We start from the raw sequence: 23,973 nt of genomic DNA, 5'->3' as shown, positions 1-23,973 counted from the left end.
AAACCACAATACCATTTACTATACCTCCAAATAAATAAAGTACTTATGTGTAAATATAAAAAACCATGTGTAGTATTTGTATACTAGAAATCACAAAATACTGATGAAACAAATAAAATAAAACCTAAATATATGGACATACTATGTTAATGAATTAGAAGACCCAATGTTGTAAAGATCTCAATCTTTCTAAATTGATATATAAATTTAATGTAGTTACAATCAATACCCTAACAGGACTTTTTGTAGCTATAGACAAGCTAAGTCTAAAATTTATATGGAAATTGAAAGGAATAAGGTTAGCCAAGATAATTTTAAAAAAGAAAAAGCTGAAGGAACTATGCAATCTATTTTATTTTGTTTTATTTAATGTGGTAAAAACACATAGTATAAAATTTAACATCTTAACCATTAAATTTGCAGTGTAAGTGCTTGACAATTAGCTTTTTCAAAAAATTTAGAGAGAGAGAAAGGGATAGGAATAGAGAGATAGAAACATCGATGAGCCCTGGCTGGTTTGGCACAGTGGATACAGCATCAGCCTGCAGACTGAAGGGTCCCAGGTTCGATTCCGGCCAAGGGCCATGCCTGGGTTGTAATCTTGATCCCCAGTAGGGTGCATGCAGGAGGCAGCCTATCAATGATTCTCTCTCTCATCATTGATGTTTTTATCTTTCTATCCTTTCCCCTTCCTCTCTGAAATCAATAAAAGTATATTTTAAAAAAAAGAAACATCGATGAGAGAAATATCAATGGGCTGCCTCCTGCACTCCTACTGGGGATGGAGTCCTCAACCTGGGCATGTGCCCTGACAGGTAATTAAATTGGTTATCTCTCAGTTCGTGGGTTGATGCTCAACCACTGAACACACCAGCCGGGTGACAATTAGCTTTTTTATTGTAATGTGAGGGCTGGACATTAAGCTTTTTATTGCCAAGACCAAGGCATTCATTTCAAAGACATCCATCTTGAATAAACATATTTCCAGCTATACAGCTGGACAAAAAGCCAGGCTGCCCCATCTGTGAAATTCCCCTTTAGAAAGCTCTGGGTGTCTTAGATAGCTGACCACTTGAGTGATCCTGCATTTCCCTTTTTGTGCTTTAATTCTCAATGTTGTGTTTTATTTCTTTCTTTCATTCATTCATTCATTCATTCATTCATTCATTCATTCATTCATTCATTATTTTTCCCTTTCATTGAATTTATGGTGATGACACTGGTCAATCTTTTGTTTTAAATTTACCAATACAGAGAAAACCCACAAAACCCTAGGCACTCCAACCTCAACCCAAATAAAGGCAGAATCCCAGGTCAGTGCTGTCTCTCTACCTCTAACCTCACTGTGTGGCCCTGGGTATGCTGTGTGTCTTTCAGGACTTGTCACTAAAAAAACTTGTATTTTCAAAGTTCCTTGATGGTTGTTGCTGAGGTGCATCTTGCAGTCATAAGAACCTCAAAGGATGTTCTAGCCATAATATTGGCTCTGGTCACACTGAGAAATGTCTCTGGGGGTCCCCCAATTAGCACAGGCCCAGGTGAGTGCCCAGAACTGATATCATTACTATCGATAGGCCAAGACTGACACAAAATAATTGGCATAGTTGGCAGGATTGCATGAATGCCCTTTAACTGCAGCTGACTTGCTAACCGGCTAAGCCGGTGGACAGTGCCATCTGGGAAGGCAGCAGTGCTTGCTGGAGGTCTGATGCATTGCTATATGCTGTTGCATATTGCCTCTGCTGTGTGTTGCATTGAGGTATCTATCCTAAAATGTCACTGCTGCCCAGATAATTCAATGACCACCGCAGAGCAGCATGATCAAGGCTATATGGTCTAATGATATAATTAGACAATTAATTATAAAGGTCTTAACTGACTGTTAACATATGTGAGGGTCTTCCACTCCTTGAGGCCAAGGAGCATGGACTGGATTGCCAGGCTATTGTCACTGAACGAGGAGAGGCTCCAGGCTGAAGACGTGAGGAAAGCATATTACCATAGGTAAGGAAGAGGGAGACCTCTGCCTGTGACTGCTGAGGATGTGGATTGGGCCAGAACTACCTATCCTGACTCGGATGAGTAAAATAGCCTTACAAGAAGAAACTAATGACACTATTCAAAGGGAAATGTAGCAGAGGCCTATGGTTTCTGCATCACTGTCCCACTTGCTGCTGTTACTCTTTGCCCCCTGCCCTGATGGGATATTTTGGGTCAAATCCTCTGCACAATGTTGCTAAAAACTTAATAGAAAAATATAAATGTCTGAAATATCTGGTGCCAACATCTCCTAAGAACCCAGAGGAAGTATACCAGCTCCTTAATAAATGCAAAAGCCCTGTGGAAGCTTCTTGGGAATTGCTTAATTAGTGCCACACATACTAACATGCCAAAGCTCTGGTTAAGCTCCAGAGACCTAGGGACTTTACCTAGAGAACCTGTGGGTATAGTGCTAGTGGAGGCCAACCCAAATTCTGGGGATGTAGATTGGGACACCCTGCAAAGGAAAATGGCTGCCTAGAGAACCAGAGGGCTTACACTGGTTCTCAACCTTGGCTGCACATTAGAATCACCTGGGAATCTTTTTAAAATCTTGATTTCTGGGCCTCATCCTCCGGAAATTCTGTTTCTTTGTTATGGGGTGGGGCCACAACATTAGTAACAAGGAAACAGAATTTCCGGAGGATGAGGCCCAGAAATCAGGATTTTAAAAAGATTCCCAGGTGATTCTAATGTGCAGCCAAGGTTGAGAACCACTGGCTTACAGGATGTCATTCACACATTTTCTGGTAACAACACAAGGTTAAAGTAACAGGAGAAAATCAGAAAGTAAAAACTGAGGTAAGAAACTATACCTTACTAAAATTCAAGCCTTAAAGATTTAGTGCAACAGGAAGGAGAGAAGGCAGCTAGTTGGTGATTGTGAGGTTTTTGGAACAGTCTCTGAATTGATACAGCTGCTGAAATGTATCAACTGGCCAGGATCTCTAAAAACCTAAAATCCATTACATTCTCAAAGATCCATCTGGACTACCAGTATATGTCTGCTTCCCCTGAATTACCACAGATCCTGAGTCCCTTCTACTTTCCTCTGAATGGGGCAGAACCAAGAAATGTACCTCATGAGCCACCCCTTCCACCAAGGGATCCTCTAGTGAAGATGAAGAGGGAAAGGGGAAGGCAAAGGCCCCTAGAGTCACTGATATTCATACCAGCACCTCTCTTCAGCTGGATATTTATTGCCTTTCCTTTAATCATGGTGATTACCATGGTTACTAAGGTTCATAGTGAATGGAAAACATTAGATAAGGTCCTGCTGTGCAAAATTGGCACAGTCCAACATGTTTATCATTTCTATGACCATCGTGACACAAATGACCATCTCTTCATTTCTAACCATGAAAAGGCCCCATGTGACCCTGAGTCCAGAGAGGTCTATTTATAGGGTGCCTCCCCTAATTACAGGGCAGCACTACTACATTTTATTGGGACTACTGAAACCACCCAAAAGGCACTGGAGGGTGTTGACATGGTGCTAGACATGGAGATTTCCACCCAGATGCTCAGATACTTCAGACACATGGCCCTCCACTCCTGATGCCCTAGAAGGGTCCCCCTCAAATGAATTTCTTTCGCCAGAAAGGGCTCCTCATTTCCTCTCCAATAAACCCTAGATCTAATTTTGCCCCTTATAGGAGTACACAGGCAAACCTTTACTGGGAGTTTTGAAAACTCAGAGTTCCTGGCCATTTGATCCCTGGATAGCTGGTCTCTAAACTCCAGGCCCTGAAACTAGCATTATCCCAGTTATAGCCCCTTTCTTCCATCCATCCAGTTGCTACACAGTTGCTATCTAACCCCTCTGCCCCCTTCCCTAACCTTCAGGACTGGCAGCCACCTGAGCCCATATCCTAGGAAATTGGTGGCTCCCTGGGGCTTGTCCCAGCTCCCAGGGACAATTGCTCCTCTACCACTCTGGTGGTCCATTGAGACAATAAAAATGGCCCTGTTAATGCCCTAACTGGTTTGGCTCAGTGGATAGAGCGTCGGCCTGCGGACTGAAAAGTCCCAGGTTCGATTCCGGTCAAGGGCATGTACCTTGGTTGCAGGCACATCCCCAGTAGGAGGTGTGCAGGAGGCAGCTATCGATGTTTCTAACTGTCTATTCTCCCTTCCTCTCTGTAAAAAATCAATAAAATATATTTAAAAAAATTTAAAAAAGCATCTCCTTAAAAAAAAAAATGGCCCTGTTAAATACTGGGGCCCAAGTCACTGTCATTCCAGGCAATCCTTCTAAATTCCCAAAAGGGGAGCCCTTCTACTTATAAGGCATTGCTAGTGAAATAAGAAAAGGTGTACAAACTCATGTATACTAATAACAGGGTGTTGAGTGTTTCCTTCCATGACTCGCGTGGAGTAGGGTTCGGTATCTGAAAGAGGAGCCGCACAGCAAATGAGAGAAAAAGACACGAGATAATTTTGCAATATTGGGGGACCAGGCGGCAAGTCCCGAAGGACTTCTCTCTCGTGCTCAGGCCTCACCAAGCTTTTATTGATCTGGGATGCACCCATAGCATAGCCCTTAGGCAGGTGACCCCCTGCAACAGGCAGACTAGCCCATCAGCAAGGATTTACATAATAATAAATGGGGGAGTAGTTTCAGCTACCACTGTCTGGACAAACAGAGGTGGCGCCTAGCTCCGACCTTTGGGAGGGCTTCAAAGGCACCCAGCCTTCGGGGGGGTTTCGGGGAGTGCTCTGTTTATGCTTATCAGATAGTGAAGGCAATAAACAGTTTCCCATATCTCCCCCTTATTTTTTCTTTAAAAAATAATCAAGTCCCAATTTCAATGTCCAAAAGTTCTAAGTCTATGTTTCAATGTCCAAAAGTTCATGTGTACATGCCAGCAATGAAATGTTGGTTCTGGATGGTGGAAAATGCAGGTCCGGTCCTTTCTGGTCTGGTCCTGGGCAACCTGCAGCGACGCACAGCTGCTGACTGCTAGCATGGCAAGGCGTCTTCACCATCTCCATCTCTGAACTGTCTCTTCTGTCTTTGTGGCTGGCTTTCTGTGATCCGTTGTTACAGGAATCCACATGGTCTTGGAGTTGTTCTCTGAAAGTATACAAACATATTCTCGACCAAAGGTTAATAATTGAAATTTTACTTGGGGAATCCTTTTTATATTTGCCCAAATGATTTTCCTTTGGCTTATTTTGACACCACATATGTTTTTCATGGGTGTCTTGCTGTTAGCATTACAAAATGAAAAAAGAAATTTTTCTAGATGTAATTTAGTTACAGGATATTTTTCCTTACATGGTATTCTTCCACTATATTTTTCCACTATCCCCCCCTTTTTTTATTTAATTAGGAGACTTCTTGGAAATTTTATAATGCAGTCTAGATAGCTTTAAATATTAATTTTTTGCACACAAAAAAAATGAACCTGAACATGCTTTAGGTTCATAGCATGTTTACCATGAAATGAAAATTTTTGTTAATACTTTTTGAATAATTACTTATTTCAAATTAGCCAAATTTAATTAATTTGAAAACTTGACAACTATTTTACTGTCAAATTTAATATTCTAACAATGATCTTAATTTACACTGTAAATATTAATGAAAAGGATCACTTTACATCCTTGTGAAGGCTCTGAGCATTCCTGTTAGGCTAGATTTAGACATAGGGTCTGTTAGCCAAGCCTCCGTTTATCTGGATTCTGATTTCAGCTGGACCAAATCTCTTCTATTTGGTTCCTAATCTGGGCTGGGCATGGGAAGCAAGAAGCAGCCATGGGGACAGGAGACCTTCCTCAGAAGGGCCGAGTGTTCAAGCCCGTGCACCATTGGGGGGGGTGAGGATCTGTGCCCCACCTTTGTTGCACCCCAAGTTTTCTCCTACTGGCCCCCAGCTGTGCCTGTCTTAGGTTGTCCCACCCTGTGGGATCTTACCCGTCGTTGACTACCAGCTATCTCTGGGCCAAGTAGGGTGATGTGAGGTTCAGTTCTGTCTCCTTGATAGCCTATGTCCCTCTGGCCTCCATGCCCAGCAACTGCCTTTGGATCCCCTCGCCTGCTGGCGGGGTCTCGGCATTGATCATAGGGAACCCAGGTTTCTTCTCCAGAGAGGGCCCAGCTTACGCCATTGGGCAAGAGACAGATCCATGGTACCAGCTTTTCATGATCCCAGCTTGAAAGGAGAGCTCAGGTAACAGCTGTAGGCAATTGGATTCCTCTTGGCAAAAAAAGTCAAGATAGGTCAATACAGAATGCTTAAGTGCCTTCCCCAGGAGGCCCTCCACACAGTGGAAAGGAATAAATCCCTTCATGTAAAGCATTCAAATTCATTTGTAAATTTGTTTGGGATAAATGCACAATATACTGTTGTAAAGCATCAAAAATTTTTAATGAAACTTGTAGAATAATACCATGTAAGAATATTCTTTGTTCTAGGTCATGACAACTTAATTTTAAACTCAAGGTTTGGAATGAGGAACCTAGTTTTCAAAAAAAAAAAAAGAAATTTACAGAAGCAGAGACAGTATGCTATCTAAATTACAGTTTTGGGTAAACACATTATCTAGAGTCCTTGGGTAACCTAGGTAAAACTTAGGCATGTTATCTGAACTACAGTTTTTACCTGAATTAATTGTTACCATACTTCACTTTACCATGCCCCAGGTGGTCTCTGGGCTGTTGGTTGTCTGGTTTGTCTTCCTCCTGCTGGATTACACTTGGAGAACTTTAACTTAAAAAAGAAAAATCTTTCTTTTTTACAAGAAGTAACTTATAGGGTTACTTCTTGGATGTTGACTGATAGTGCCGCTAGGCCATGTATTTCAAGTCAAAGTCATTAAACATTTATGGTGACTGTACTTATTTTCAGATTTGGTATTTTAACAGCAGATCATTAGATTATCCTGTAAATATTAGTGGAAGATATTTCAAAATATTAAACTTTCTCCTTTTTATTAAATTTAAAATAATGTTTTTAAACAGCATTCCCTTTTGGCTTATTTGCATATACAGAGGGATCATGGGAAGCCATCAGTAACTTTTTAGAAGAATTTTACTTTACTAGGATTCAATTGCTTACAAGGATTAGTAAATTCAGTAACGTTTTATGTCTGATACACAAGGTGCAAACGCTGCCCCACCTCCAGCCTAATTTAAAATGCAGTGGTGAGGAGCTTTTAAATAAAAGACATTGCTACTAATAAATCAATTTTTTCTTTTATTTGGCAGAAATTCCTTATGCAACCAAGCATATTATATTTTGAAATATTGTACTCTGGAAAAACTGTCAAATACATATCTAATTAAAAAAATTTTAACACTTAAAAACAGTTCTCAACATAATAGGATCTAGTCTTGACCATGGAATCAATTACTATTAATTTGTGTATGACATATGTATAACTGTGGTTCTACTGAGAATTTTAGATATCTTTGAAAAATGTATCTACAAGCCTTTTAAGAAATATGAGCTCTATTGTCGGCCCTTATAAAGCCAACTGCTTAAAACATTGGTCTATCATACCACTAAAATTATATTAAGACCGTGATTGCTAATTTATTAAGTATTAAAAATATCTTCTTAAAAATAGTATTAAATAAATCCACAAGGCAAGCACACTTTTCAATTAATAGATTTACTTCTATCTTCTAGACTTCATACTAGGCATATTCAGATCAACATTTCAGTATTATAAATTTCAATACTTTTAGATGATTTGAACTTAAAAGTTTTAAGTTTCCAGCCATAGCTATTCATATGTAAACTTGACTATCAACTTCCTGGTGGTACTTGCCTCAGGGCGGGAAATTTCAAAAAAGCTACTTTAAATGGCCTTGGGAAACCAGCCTGCATTTCTTTCTTAGGTTCAACTTTGCCATTTTTAAGGCCAAAACAGTCTCGGGTTTTTATTCTGTACACAGCAAAAGGTCAAGTTCAGCTCAAAACTATGCGCACTCGTTTTTAAACTGGCCTTTTCCCTTTACATGTGCACAGAAATCCCAGATGCATTTATAAATTTGTAAAAGCTTTAAGTCATTAGCTGGAAAAAAAGGATAAAGATGGTGTATTTGTTCCCAAAGTCATGCTTAATAGAAAAAGACATTTTAAATTTTTCCCTATTTTGCTTTCTAAAGTCATGGCTAGCACCCAAGGTTATCTTAGCCAAAGTTTGGTTGTCATAAGATGTTCTCCGGTAATTTTTAAATAAAACATTAAGTAATCTCATTGTGGGAGAGCTTATAACTCTGCCTTCTCCTGCCACCTTCGAATCTCTCCACACCAGAGAGAGATTCGGTAGCGGGGTTTCATTTCTTATTACAGATTGATTGCAAATACAAATTAAGATTTTAATTTGAACAAGAAACCACATTGATGTGACCATGGCACTCTTTTTTCAGCTTGATTTAAAGGAGTACCTTTTAATATTCCAATTTCTTTATAATTTGGCCTTTTTGCACAGGTGATTCTATTAATGGAGAATTAAACATTTAAGGAATAGGACATGGAGGTGGAGGGAGCCATAAAGGCCATTCCTCCCATTTTTTCTTTTCTTTCTGCTCTTAAGGAGCGGAGGGTGCAAGGGGGAGGAGATCCATCCTCCTTGACCTCTCCTAAAGCCTCTAGGAAATGAAATGCCGTGTTCCACAAGCAAGGGGAAACAATTTTGGGCAAGTTCTGATTAACTTTTTGGCAAACTTTCAAGATCTAATGTACCTTTTTCAAGAAACCAAGGGTTATGTTCTATAATAACATGCAAAAACTGTAAAAGATTACCTTCTAAAATTTTAATACTTTAAACATGTAAATCAAAAGTCTATAATAAAGTTTCTTACTTTTTTAAAAGCCAAATATACCTTTTTAAAGCTGAATCTACATTTCTTAAAGCCAAATCCTTCCTCGTTTGTTAGCCTGGTTAAGAAAACGTTCCCAGTGTACTTACAGACCCGGGCTTCTGTAGTTGATCCTGGGCATTGCGTGCGGTGGAATCCCCCTCACCTTTTTTCGGTGAGTTTTCCACACCTTTTAGGTGAAAACTTCCTTTTCTCGCTCCAGCGAGACCTGCACTTCCAGATTACCCGTCGGGCGCCAGATGTTGAGTGTTTCCTTCCACGACTCGCGTTGAGTAGGTTTCGGTATCTGAAAGAGGAGCCGCACAGCAAATGAGAGAAAAAGACACGAGATAATTTTGCAATATTGGGGGACCAGGCGGCAAGTCCCGAAGGACTTCTCTCTCGTGCTCAGGCCTCACCAACCTTTTATTGATCTGGGATGCCCCCATAGCATAGCCCTTAGGCAGGTGACCCCCTGCAACAGGCAGACTAGCCCATCAGCAAGGATTTACATAATAATAAATGGGGGAGTAGTTTCAGCTACCACTGTCTGGACAAACAGAGGTGGCGCCTCGCTCCGACCTTTGGGAGGGCTTCAAAGGCACCCAGCCTTCGGGGGGTTTCAGGGAGTGTTCTGTCTATGCTTATCAGATAGTGAAGGCAATAAACAGTTTCCCACAACAGGGTAATATGCTAATTAGACTGGACATCCTTCCAGACATCCTTCCGGACAAAGCCATGGTGGCGGGGGCTGAGGCAGAGGCAGTTAGGGGCTACCAAGCCAGCAGGGGAGGGCAGTTAGGGCAGAGGGCAGGCTGGCAGAGTGGTTAGGGGCGATCAGACAGGCAGGCAGGTGAGAGCTTAGGAGCCAGTGGTCCCAGATTGGGAGAGGGATGTCCGACAGCTGGTTTAGGTCTGATCCCACAGGAGTCCTGGAATGGAGAGGGTGCAGGCTGGGCTGAGGGACCCCCCCCCCATGCACAAATTTCATGCACCAGGCCTCTAGTTCAGATATAACTATTGAGACCATTCACCACAAAACAGCTTCCTATGGCATTGGACCTCCTAGCTCTTTCTTTCCTCCTTATAGGCATGGATGCGCTGACACTATGGCACAAGCACAAATCCTTGGCTTTCCTGGTGGGACACCCCAAATGGATGCCAAGGACTCGCTCCTCCAGTCAAGATAGTACATACTCCTAACACGCACTTAAAGAGGGGCTCTGATGCCCTGGCTTGTGTGGCTCAGTTGATTGGGTGTCGTACCATGCTCCGAAAGATCACTGGTCTGATTCCTGGTCAGAGCACATACCCAGGTTGTGGGTTCAATCCCTGGTAAGGGCACATATGGAGAACTGATATCTCTCTTTCTCTCTCTCTCTCTCTCTCACTCATTCAACCCCCGGTAAGAGCACATATGGAGACAACTGATTGATGTTTCTCTCTCTCTCTCTATCCCCCTCCCTCCCTCCCTCCCTCCCTCCCTCCCTCTCCCTTCTCTCTCTAAAAATCAATAAAAACATATTTAAAAAATAAAGAGGGGCACTAAAGGCTTACACACTCTGTCATTAACAATTTGCCTGAGTCATTTATGATTTGCTTGAGATAGAATTTATTAAGCCCATAATCTCCCATTTTAATAGCCCATTTGACTGGTACTTAAGCCAGCCACTGATGAACGATGCTTCACAATTTACTACCAAAACCTCAAAGCTCATGTTCCCCCAATAAGGCTTTAATGCCTAATATTATAGAACTGACTGGGGACATACAGCAGACCCAGGAAGCGTCCTTCATTGTTCTGTTCCATTTCCAGTGTGGTGGAATTTCAGGCCCAATTTTGCTTTCATTTTTGAATGGGCTCAATATACAGTTATGCAGCACCCAATGGGATATTTAAACAGCCCTTAAATTGCACATAACCTCTGCTGCCAGGATTTTTAAAACCTTATAGTGGGAAAGGTACTGTTTTGGGCATTATGTTGATGACATTATGCTGAGGGATGCCTCTGAGGAATCAGTATGGGCAGATCTGTACACCCTCACAAACCACCTACACTAACGTGGCTGGGAAATCACCCTTCACAATATCCAAGGCCCAGCATCAAGTTTCTGAGCATCATCTAGCCCTGCAAGGGCCAGAAATCCCCCCATCCATCAATTACCATCAAACAACCCACTACACTGAGACAGACACAATACATACTAGGTCTTTTCAAGTTTTGAAGGCAACACATCCCCAATCTCTCACTAATTCTTCGACCTATGTTCAAAATCACACGATGTGGGAAGCTGTTTATTGCCTTCACTATCTGATAAGCATAGACAGAGAACTCCCCGGAAACCCCCCCGAAGGCTGGGTGCCTTTGAAGCCCTAGCAAAGCCTGGAGCTAGGCGCCACCTCTGTTTGTCCAGACAGTGGTAGCTGAAACTACTGCCCCATTTATTATTATGTAAATCTTTGCTGATGGGCTAGTCTGCTTGTTACTAGGGGGTCACCTGCCTAAGGGCTATGCTATGGGTGCATCCCAGATCAATAAAAGCTTGGTGAGGCCTGAGCACGAGGAGAAGTCCTTCGGGACTTGCCGCCTGGTCCCCCAATATTGCAAAATTATCTCGTGTCTTTTTCTCTCATTTGCTGTGCGGCTCCTCTTTCAGATACCGAACCCTACTCCACGCAGAACGTGGAGGGAGTCTTACCCGACACACATAAACCCGCCACCTATCATTAGGGTGAAGCTCAGCAGTACTCTTTGGAAGCTTCCCAGCAGGTAATCCAGCAAGTCCCACCTGGCTCTACAGTAGAGTCCTGACTATGCCTCCTGGAGTCTCTGGACCAAACAGTAGTCTGTCTACCTGACTTCCTGTGGGGTTTTGGACTAAATGCCTATCCTCAAAGGCAGCCTGATATACTCCCCTTGAGCATCAACTTTCGTTATCCTATTGGTCTCTTTTAGAAACCAGGGCCTTAACTGGTTCCCACCTGATACTACTCCAGAACCAAGGTCACATAATGCCCTAGATTAGAGCTTCATCCCAAGAGAAGCTCAGCGTGACCATTAATGGCTCCTTGGTAAAATGGAAATGGTATCTTCAGGAGAGGGCTTTGTAAAAGGCCTTTCCAAATTGTAGGAGGATGTGGCTTCACCCTTGCCCAAGAGCTTTGAGGACATGATAGTGGCATCCCTGCTTCTTCCTGCTCTGGTACTTGGGGAGTCCCTTGGGAACAACTGTCGGAGATGAACAGGGAGTCAATATTCTTCACTGATGGCAGCACCACCATTGCACCCAATACAGCTCTCTGGAGGGCCACAACATCCCACCTGCCCTCAGGTACCTCTCTAGTTAAGGAGGGCACTCCCAGTTTAGACCAATTGGTGGAACTTGTAGTTGTTCACCTAGCCTTAAGGAAGAGACCTATTATGGATCCACATTTTCACAAACTCCTGGGCTGTTGCTAATGGCCTTGCAGATTGTTGGGTCAATAGCTAAAGGCAATTTCTTCATATAAGTCCCAAATTTTATAATTGTTACTCATGTTTCTGCTCACACCAACCACTCTACACCAGAAGCCATTTTCAACAGTATTGTACACTCACTCACTAAGCCCTCCACACTCTGACTAGTACAGACTCCTTAAGGTATCAACCCTTCATACCAGCTCACAAAATGAGCCCACACAAGCTTGAGTCATTGGGAATTTCATGACTTAATAACTTCAGCTCGAGTGAGGGGACTTACCCTCTTTTCTGAGGCAGCCAAAGTTGTGATAGATGAGTGCATTCTCTGCTCCCATACCAAACAATGGAGACAATCCAAATAGGGAGATATCCCCAAGGGATACTCACCATACTCCTGATGGCAGATTAATTTCATGGGCCCACTTCCCCCTTCTGCTTGGGCTTCCAATATGCCATCACAATCATAGATATTTACATGGGACTCCTCTTGATGACTCCTACCAGAATTCCTCTTAAAAACAGGTAATATGTTTTCTTACTAAATTTATTCTTGTTCCCTTTGGACTGAGAGACATTATTGACTCTAACCAGAGTACCTACTTTACCTCTTAGAAGACTCAACTGGGTTCCCTAACAATATTCTTTGAGAGCTTGTTTGGAGGTTCTAGCAGGGGAGCACAGCTACTTGTACACCCTTGACCGAAGACCGGTCCTCTCCTCTGGGGAGAAGGTCGTCCTCTTCGACCAAGCGCGCAGCTTCGGGAGGGAGCACATGGATCAGTGAGGGAGGAGGGGGACACCTGCCTAGCCAGCCAGATCAGCCGAATCAACCCTGGCGATCAATGGGGTGACAGATGTCGCAGCCAGATCGCCCTCACATCCAACAATATTCTTTGGAAATTCCATCTAGGCTACAGCCCCCAGAGAGCTGTCCTAATTGAGTCTCATAAACAGTCTTCTTAAGGAGACACTACTCAACTACTCAGATTACTTTTAGGCAAGTGGTCCCCAAATGGATCAGACTCTTGCCTCAGGTCTTCACCTTGCTTAAATCTTGCCCTCATGGGCCTTCCTACCCTACGTACTAGTTATTATACAGCCCCCAAAGCTCCACTTTTGATAATCTCTGACAATCCTCAAGCTTTTTACCCTCTAAGACAATGGCCTTTTTATTTTTTTTATTTTTGCATTTTATTTATTTTTTATTTTTTTGACTTCCCTAACTTTTAAAAAAAAATTTGTTTTATTTCTTAAAGTATTACAAAGAGTATTACATATGTCTCCTCTTTTTTCCCCTCTTGACCTTCCCCCGGCCTTCCCTACCCGCCAGTTTCTTATGCCCATTGGTTATGCTTATATGCATGCATACAAGTCCTTTGGTTGATCTCTTACACCCCCAACCCTCCCCGGCCTTCCCACTGTAGTTTGACAGTCTGTTCGATGCTGCTCTGCCTCTGTGTCTATTTTTGCTCATCAGTTTATAATGGTCTTTATTATCCATAAATGAGTGAGATCATGTGGTATTTTTATTTCATTGCCTGGCTTATTTCACTTAGCATAATGCTCTCCAGTTCCATCCATGCTGTTGCAAATGGTAAGAATTCCTTCTTTTTTACAGCAGCATAGTATTCCATTGTGTAGATGTACCACAGTTTTCTAATCCATTCATCTGCCGATGGGCACTTAAGCTGTTTCCAAATCTTAGCTATGGTGAATTGTGCTGCTATGAACATAGGGGTGCATATATCCTTTCTGATTGGTGTTTCTGGTTTCTTGTGGCCTTTTTATTTTGTCCTCTATAACTCCACTTCCCCCTTCTACTATTAACTTTTCAATCATCTTGCCATCTGCTTCATGCCAGCGACCTGATTGAGGGCAGATAATTCAATATGATACCCTCATTGTTGAATGTCCTCGGGCCAAAAGCCCACCAAGTTAGTGTGAGATCATTTCTTTGGAAATCCTGACAATAGTGAGGACTCCCCAAAAGGAGCCACCTTCATGCCTGCCACTCTCCCCATTTACAGTGGCTAAAAGGGCTGGCTAATGAAATGAAATTCCCCTACTAATTTACTAGTACAGAAAGTGGAAATCATTGCTCTGGGACCAATCAGTGGCACAGTTTGGGTGTCTGAAAGGACAGAAAACCTCTGCTTGGTAGATTTTTTTTATTGATTTCAGAGAGGAAGGGAGAGGGGGAGAGATTGAAACATCAATGATGAGAGAGAATCATTGATTGGTTGCCTCTTGCACGTCCCCTACTGGGGATCGAGCCTGCAACCCGGGCATGTGCCCCTGACCAGAATTGAACCTAAGACCCTTTAGTCCACAGGCCGATGCTCTATTTACTGAGCCAAACTGGCATGGGATGCTTGGTAGATTTGAGCCATATGCAGAGATGAGAGTATGGCGAGAAAGCTACAAGTCATGTACTTACCCTGTGCTAGACAAGGTAACCCATTACTTTCTCCCTGAGAGCAACTGCATTCAACCATTAATAAATACACAAATATTTCAGCCAGAAGGAACCCAACCCAAGCTCACTAAATGTCAATGCTCTATCATCGTTTTTTAACTGGTGTGCTGCAAAACATTTTAAAACATGCAATACTTGACTATATTGTTAGAGGCACTGACCTCTTTTCCCTCAGATTTTCAAATTAAAAAATTATAACAGCCAACACAGCAATCGCCATTTGGTGTGAATGAATAAAAATTATACCTACTTTTTTTTCAGGTCAGCAAAAACTATATTTTTTGGTGTGCCACAGAATTTTAATAATTAGTTTATGTGTGCCATGAGATGAAAAAGGTTGAAAATTGGTGCTCTCCATAGCTATGACTATTGTTATTGTTTTGCATGGCCTGGATGATAGGCTTACTGGTAGATCCCTCAGGCTTAACTATCACACAGATACAATGCTGGAGCAATACCATTACAACCTGCAATTGCACTACAGGTGGGAAAAGCAGGGACTGTTGGAGAGGCCTTTTGGAAGGATTCAGGCCAGCATGCCACTGAGTCTGGGCAACAAAAAGATTGAATCCCTTACAGACAATGGGCTCTCTGGAACTGATGTCTTGATGACACTCACCACCTGATTTCTGTACATAAAATATCTCCACAAGCTAATTGGCCCTATGATAGCTCATAAATAAAACCCACCTGGTTACAGGGACTGTGCTCCTATAACAGTGATGAGAACCTATGACACGTGTGTCAGAGGTGACACGCGAACTCATTTTTTGGTTGATTTTTCTTTGTTAAATGGCTTTTAAATATATAAAATAAATATCAAAAATATAAGTCTTTGTTTTACTATGTTGCAAATATCAAAAAAAAATCTATATGTGACACAACACCAGAGTTAAGTTAGGGTTTTTCAAAATGCTGACACGCCGAGCTCAAAAGGTTTGCCATCACTGTCCTATAATTTTTCCTCGTAGGTTGGTCTTGGAAATGCCTAAATAGCATTCATAATATCTTCTTTATCCTGGGATATAAATGTGCCTAGAATCTTTATGTGCTTTAGATTAGCTTCTCAGAGAATGAAGGGGCAGCCACCTGTTCTTTTGCTGATTGTGCCTCTGATGACCCCAGGGAGCTCTTAATTTGTTCCACTAACAGCAGGTATCAGATATGCAACTCAGTTATATCAGGCTGGCTAGCCTATCTCCAGCCTATGACCAATACCCCAACTGGATAGCCACATGGAAGGATCACCTGTCCCTGGGTGGCCACCATTCCAGGGGATCTCACCTCCAAATGAGTTGGATTCATCACTGGAGATGCCTATGCTTCCTAAACCAGAGGTGACATCTCAGGGACATGTCACCAGGTTGGAGACCTTGCTGCTCATCCAGTTTGTGCTACTTCCCCATTTACACTGAACTCAGCATAACTCAACAATGGAGACTAAGATTTACTGGGAACAATGGACTAAATATACTTCCCTGATGGAATTACACTGGAATATTATTTTGCCAAATTTGCCTGGTGCTTGCCTGATGACCTTACCCTATCTAAGGGCCCTGTCAGACTGTGAGTACATTCCCTGCTGACTACAGGGCAGCATTGTATCACATTTCCCCATCGTGGCAGACCAAAATATGCATTGAGAAACTAAGTTCCTCTGCCTACAAATACTGTTCACTTAGACCCGTGGTGGGCAAACTGCTGCTCGCGATCCACATGCGGCTCTTTGGCCCCTTGAGTGTAGCTCTTCCTAAGCCTTAGGAGTACCCTAATTAAGTTAATAACAATGTACCTACCTATATAGTTTAAGTTTAAAAAATTTGGCTCTCAAAAGAAATTTCAATCGTTGTACTGTTGATATTTGGCTCTGTTGACTGAGTTTGCCGACCACTGACTTAGACTGTTTGCCCTCATCTGCTCCTCTTTCCTGTCCTCTTTTGTGTGCTTATACTGGAATTCCCAACCATGACTTCTGCTGGCCACAGTAAGCCCTCATCACAGTTTCCCCTGACATTATTATAACCTCTTCAACCACACCTCACCCTTGTACCTTCCAAGGCACTGGCAAGACACTTCACAAACATCTCCACCATTTTTATCCAATGGGCTAAGAAAGCTCCCCACACTTGAGAATAAAAAATGGTTGGACTTGTTATATGGTCTCCAATTGCCTATTCAATTTCAGCCAACTCCAATAAACAACCTTTTTACCCTGGGCTTCCATTAGGTGCCCCACCCATTTTCTGCCCTAACTGTTCCTCAAGGAATCATTTTGAGTAGCCCTCAAGGCCAACTTGGTGATTCTGTGCCCAAGCACAAATAGCTCTTAGCCTACAGATCTCTTAACAGCACCACTAGGACTCATATAGCAGAGATAGCTGATGAATGGGTACAAGTTCCTAGCTGGGGAGTCTGCAGGTGAGGCACCCCAGGGGGCTCATGAGTGGGGCTTCTGGTGCAGTTCATGAGCTGACTAGTAGGATCTGCATCCAGCTGAGTTCCTCATACTGGCTGCTGAGAGCATTACTCTTTTTCCCTGCTTCTAGCTGCCTCCAGATTCTTCAGCCGTGCTGATGCCCTCAGTGTTCTGGGTGGGAGGGAAGGCTGTGAAACTTGGGCCCTCATTTTTCTCTTCATTTCCCCTGGAAAGAAAATGAGGGCCAACGGGATCTCTCTTAGCACCGAGCTGTGCCACATTAAGGGAGGGGGTGACTGTTCTTCTTACCCTCTTTGTTTAGTCTATCCTCAGATATTTTTGCTTCATTATGGTGTTGAAACTTCTCCACTGGACTCCTAGGCCCCCACAAAGGAATTCTCCTCTGTAGTTGGCTGTTAAAATTAATCTTTCTGTGGAGGTTTGAGGGCTCAAATCTCCTATTCTGCCATCTTCCTGGCATCTTCTTCTAAACTACTTTTTAATCACTGTATTCTTTGTCCTATGTGGCAAATTCCCAGGTTTTTCACTGGAGGCTCTGATGAGAACTTCTGACTTTGGGATTTATTGCAAGACCACATTGCAAGGCTCACATCTAGTGCATTATTCTCTCCCCAGTCATGATGGAGTTGTACACAGAGTACTGGGAGCAAAAGTCTTTGTTTTGTTACCTAGGTAGTCAGCTGGTATTTTGACAGGATTTCACTAATGCCTGGAGCTAAGAAAAGAGAATGAAAAAAAATACTCTCTGAGTCCTTGCAATTTATTGCTGAGTAATATTCCATTGTATGGCTATACCATATTTTATTTATTCATTCATCACTTCATAAACATTTGGGTTATTTTTCAATTTTTATTATAAAAAATGCTGCTATGAACACTGATGTCCAGGTTTTTGTGTGAACACACTTCCAAATTGTGTATATGTATAGATAGATAGATAGATAGATAGATAGATAGATAGATAGATAGATAGAGATAGATAGATAGATAGATAGATAGATAGATAGATAGAGATAGATAGATAATTACTGGGTCATAAAGTAACTCTATGTTTAACTTTTAAAAAATTTATATTTTTTATTGATTTCAGAGAGGGAGAGAGAGAGAAACATCAATGGTGAGAGAAAAATCATTGATTGGCTACCTCCTTCACACCCCATCCTGGGGATCAAGCCATGTGCCCTGACCAGGAATTGAACCAGTGACATCCTAGTTCATAGGTCAATGTTCAACCACTGAGCCACGCCAGCCAGACATCTATGTTTAACTTTTTGAGGAACTGTCAGACTGTTTCCCATAGTGGCTGCACCATTTTATATCCCCATCACCAGTGTATAAAGGTTTCAATTTATCTACATCCTCACCAGCACTTGATATTATCTGTTTGTTTGTTTTTTATTGTAGGTATCTCAGTGTGTGTGAAGTAGTAGCTCTTCATGATTTTGATTGGGATTTCCCTAATGACTAATGATATTGAATGTTTGTTGACTATTTGTGTATCTTTTTGGAGAAATGTGTATTCATATTTTGTACTGTTGAGTGTTTCCTTCCACGACTCGCGTGGAGTAGGGTTCGGTATCTGAAAGAGGAGCCGCACAGCAAATGAGAGAAAAAACACGAGATAATTTTGCAATATTGGGGGACCAGGCGGCAAGTCCCGAAGGACTTCTCCTCATGCTCAGGCCTCACCAAGCTTTTATTGATCTGGGATGCACCCATAGCATAGCCCTTAGGCAGATGACCCCCTGCAACAGGCAGACTAGCCCATCAGCAAGGATTTACATAATAATAAATGGGGCAGTAGTTTCAGCTACCACTGTCTGGACAAACAGAGGTGGCGCCTAGCTCCAGGCTTTGCTAGGGCTTCAAAGGCACCCAGCCTTCAGGGGGTTTCGGGGAGTTCTCTGTCTATGCTTATCAGATAGTGAAGGCAATAAACAGTTTCCCACATGTACCTATTTTTTAAGTTGTCTTTTTGTTGGTGAGTTGGAAGAGTTCCTTATATATTCTAGATACATGTCTTTTGTCAGAGATAAGACTTGCAAATATTTTCTCTCATTCCATGGATTGTCTTTTTATTTTCTCAATATTGTCCTTTGAAGCACAAAGTTTTTACTTTTGATGAATTTTTATTTGTCTGTTTTTTATTCCTTTTAGTGTCATATTCAAGAGATCATAACATGATCCTAGGTAATGAATATTTATGTCTATGTCTTCTTTGAACTTAAAAGTTTTAGTTCTTACATTTAGATATTTGATTTATTTTGATAAATGGTATGAGGTAAGAAGTTGACTTCATGTTTTTGCATGTGGATATTCAATTGTACTATTACCATTACGTTTCCCATTACGTTTCCTTGACATTTGTTGTTTAAGTTTGTCTTTATGCCAGTATAATACTGCCTTGATTTTAAAGGTTTGTAATGAGTTTTAAAATCAGGAAATATGAGTCCTCCAAATTTGTTCTTTTCTAAGATTATTTTGGCTATGCTGAGTTCCTTGAATTTCCATATGAATTTCAGAATCAGCTTATCAATTTCTTCAAAGAAGGCACCTGGGATTTTGATAGAAATTGTATTGAATTTGTAGATCAATTTGGGAAGTGTTGATATATTAACAATATTAAGTCTTCTGATCCATGAACATGGGTTGTTGCATTGGTTTCTTATTAGGTGTAACAAATTTCCACAAACATAGTGGCATAAAACAATGCAAATTTATTATCTTATAGTTCTGCAGGTCAGAAATTTGTAATGGGTTTAACTGGGTGAAAATAAAGATGTCTGTGTGTGGGAAATGTATTTCCTTGACTTTTTCAGGTTCTAGAAGCCACCTCTATTCCTCATGGCTTTTGGCTCATGCCATCTTAAAAGCCAATAGTGTAGCATGTTTTAATTTCTCTAACTCTTATCCTTCTGCCTCCCTCTTAAAAGAAACAACAAATAACCAAGTGTTGCTCACTGGTTAGAGTATCGGCCTGTGCACCAAAGGATTGCAAGCTTGATTCCCGGTCAAGGGCATGTACCTTGGTTGCAGGTCAGATCCCAGACCTGGTTGAGCCCTGTGCTGGAAGTAGCCAATCAATGCATCTGTGTCTCGCTCACATCGATGTTTCTCTTTTCCCTTCCCTTCCCTTCCCTTCCCTTCCCTTCCCTTCCCTTCCCTTCCCTTCCCTTCCCTTCCCTTCCCTTCCCTTCCCTTCCCTTCCCTTTCCTTTCCTTTCCTTTCCTTTCCTTTCCTTTCCTTTCCTTTCCTTTCCTTTCCTTTCCTTTCCTTTCCCTTTCTTTCTTTCTTTCTTTCTTTCTTTCTTTCTTTCTTTCTTTCTTTCTTTCTTTCTTTCTTTCTTTCTTTCTCTCTCTCTCTCTCTCTCTCTCTCTCTCTCTCTCTCTCTCTCTCTCCCCAAAATAAATAAACAAACAAAACTTCAGATCACATTGGGCCCACCCAAAGTAACTAGGATAATCTTCCCATCACAAGATCCTTAACAAACCACATCTGCAAAGTCTCTTTTGCTTTTTTTAATTTTTTAAAATTAAGTTTTTAAGAGAAAGAAAGGGAGAGAGGGAGAAAGGGAGAGAGATTTGTTGTTCCAGCTATTTGGTTGATTCTTTTATATGCCCTGACCTGGGATCGAATCCACAACCTTGGTGTATTAGGACGATGCTCTAACCAACTGAGCTACGTGGTGCCCATGTCAGCAAGGTGTCTTTTTCCATGTAAGGTAACATATTTACTGTTTTTTTGGATTAAGATGTTGACATCTTCGGAAGCCATTATTGTCTACCACAGATACTTTTCCATTTATTTAGATTGTATTTAATGTCTTTTCAAAATGTGTTATAGTTTTCAGAGAATAGGTTTTGCAATTCTTCTGTTAAATTCATTCCTAAATATTCTCTTGGTTGTTTTCGTAAATAGAATTGTTTTCTTAGTTTCAATTTCGAATAGTTCATTGCAGAAATACAATTGATTTTTGTATTTACAGAAATGCAATTGATTTCGTATATTGCTCTTGTATCCTGAAACCTTGGTGAGCCCATTTATTAGTTCTAGTAGTTCTTTTGTGGAACATCTGTAAGAAGAGGATGGGTGATGAACCATCAGAAAATTCAAGGTCCAGACACTGCTATAAAGTTTTGGGAGTCATTTGGTCAGGTAAGACACATATTGTTGCAAAAGCTGGGAATGATAAAGTGCAAGACTATCCAACCTCGGGTGTAAGGCTCTGTAAGGATTTAGGGATTTGGGAGTACTTTTATTTCCCACCTGGCATACTGCCTTTATCCCTTATAACACCTGGTAAAGAAAGGACATGTGTGGGCCTGGGAATGAGAGGTAGCTCCATTGGTTAGAGCATTGTCCCATATGCCAAGGATACGGGTTTGATCCCCAGTCGAGGTAAATATGGGAGGCAATTTATCAATGTCTCATTTTTAAAAATCAGTAAAAAAATTTAAAGCAAGCTTCCTTTGAGAAAGCACAAATACTAGTATAGCATATTAAAGCCCTGGGCATCTCGCAAGCAAGGCTACTATTTGAGTTAAATGTGTTTGTGACTCCAGAGTTAAGGGTCAGACACTGTGGTAGTGGCAACAGAAGGGAAAGGTAACCTTAAGATTTTGGTCTGCCAAAGGAGTCTGGGCCATCCACCAGAGTTCTTAACACGTCTGAGTTTAGCAAACTGATTATACTGCCCCCACTCACTGAAAGTGAGGGTTGTAAATATGCCTTGGTTTGTGTAGACGCTGTGTCTGGTTTAATTCAAACTTTTCCAGTAATCAAGCAAACCAAGCTGCCACCATTCTCGGATTAGAGAAGCTGAGTACCATATATGGTTACCCTTGTCAAATAGACAGTAATTGGATGGAGGGGTATCACACAGGTTATGATATGTAAGACTGGGAAAAAGAACAGGACACTGAATGAAGGTTCCATCTCCCCTCTAACCCACAAGCAGCAGGGCTGGTAGAAAGGAAAAATGGACTATTAAGGCAGCAGATTACATTACTAACAAGTAAAACATTACAAAATTACCACCGCAGGCTTTAATATATTTGAATAATCACCCAATAGGTCCTGTTGCTGCATATGCCAGACTGGGGACCCAAGTGGAAACACCCAACACCATGAAGGTATATGAAGGTGTGGAAGTTGCAAGAGACAGTCATGGCTCTGATTCTCATTGTGGATCAATGTGTCATGCTGCTGAGAATGCCTAAAATCAGGAACATGGCAATGTTTTTGCTCTTACCACTTCTAATCAACACTGTATTGCAGATTCCAGCTAGGCCAATTAGAATAGACAAAGAAACAAAAAGTATACAGTTTAAAATAAAGAACTAAAACATTCTATTTGTAGGTGGAATAAGCTTGCAAATGTCTACAGAGTCCTGTAACAGAGGCAAGTCTTCACATGTTAACATCATGCCATCAATGTCATGAGTCCATTTTACTGATATGGAGAAGGAGAACAGGGACAGGTCTCAGGCTCCCATCCCATAAATCTCCTTGAAGATGAAGTACCTTGGGAGGAACACTTTTGTAAAAGCATCAGAGTAAAACAATAACTGTCTGCAAGTGACAGAAGACTTCAAAATGGCCATAAATACCTGGTTAGAGTTCACATATACACACAAAATGAGTCAATTGTCTTAGTTATGCTTTCCAATTTTAGCTTGACCACACATAACATTCCATTCTCAAGATTTCTTTTCTACAAACCTTCAGCAACTTCCACAAACCCTTTGCAATGTTCATATACAGTTTAGCTTTCATCCTATATTTTTCCTTTTTATTTTGAAACAATAATTTTATTTTAGGGCAAAATTACTTTCTTTTCTTTACCAACCTCCTTCCCCTCATGTCCTTTATATATTTCCTTATTAGAAAAATACATTTTATTTTCCTTTTCCTCAACAAAAATGACCCAACTTTTTGGCCGTATTCGCCAGAAACTTAGTTTCTTCAACTTGGAATAAGGGGATGAGAAGTGCTGGTGGCTTGCCTCTCCCAATGAGATATGGTAACCTTGATTTAGAGCTGAGGGGTGAGAGAAACCTTTCTTTTTGTCCACATCCTCCTGGAGGGGAGCTTCCATTAAACCAATCTGGGAGGTGGGGAGGGAGGGAATTGGTCTTTGCTGAACTGCTACATATTCTTGCTGATCTAATTGAATTTTAGTGGATATTCTTGAAGAAATGTTTCTGTATTTGCTGTTTGCCCTATGACAGTTTCCAGGGACTTTAAATATTGTGGGTTTTTTAAAATGATTTCATCAGTTATGATTGTTTTACTTTGGAGTAGATCTACAATGTCCTCATATGTTATTATAAATGTGGAATTTATTTACCCCCACCTTTAACAACATGCTGCTCTTTCTGAGAAATTTTATTGTTTGGTGGATCTGATAGCACTCAGTTCATGAAGACAGGTTTGGACTGTATAGCCATTTTGTGTCCGATCTATCAGGGCCCAGTAGTAAACCAGCAGCTAGTTTTCAAATGGAGAATTATTATCAAAAGAGGAGAGCATAGTCTTACTCATAATCCATAATGATGTTAACAGTGATTTTCTATCGGGGCTTGTCAGAGGTTTCATACTGCTTCTCTGCCTGCTACAAACATGACATTTTGAATAGCATTGGGTCTGCTGGGTCATAAGACCCAAGTGGCAAATCAGTTTCCACTGCAATTAGGACCTGCTCCAAAGCTGTTTCCTGCTCTTAGATTCACTCAAAAGTGTAGCC

General features: G+C 41.4%; 1 long non-coding RNA gene across 1 annotated transcript in view; it reads left to right on the top strand.

Annotated features, from left to right (window-relative positions):
- Window positions 1-22,556, top strand: part of LOC308510842 — an 86,216-nt gene extending 63,660 nt beyond the window's left edge. Inside the window, exon 6 of the long non-coding RNA XR_013995442.1 lies at window positions 21,214-22,556. This is a non-coding gene — a long non-coding RNA (uncharacterized lncRNA). The remainder of the gene's footprint in view (window positions 1-21,213) is intronic.
- The last annotated feature ends 1,417 nt before the right edge of the window (window positions 22,557-23,973 follow it).

This window comes from Myotis nattereri (genome assembly GCF_964212035.1).
Source record: "Myotis nattereri genome assembly, chromosome: X".
Classification (NCBI taxonomy): Eukaryota; Metazoa; Chordata; class Mammalia; order Chiroptera; family Vespertilionidae; genus Myotis; species Myotis nattereri.
Note: the sequence above shows the minus strand (reverse complement) of the source record. Positions and strands in the feature narration are given on the sequence as shown.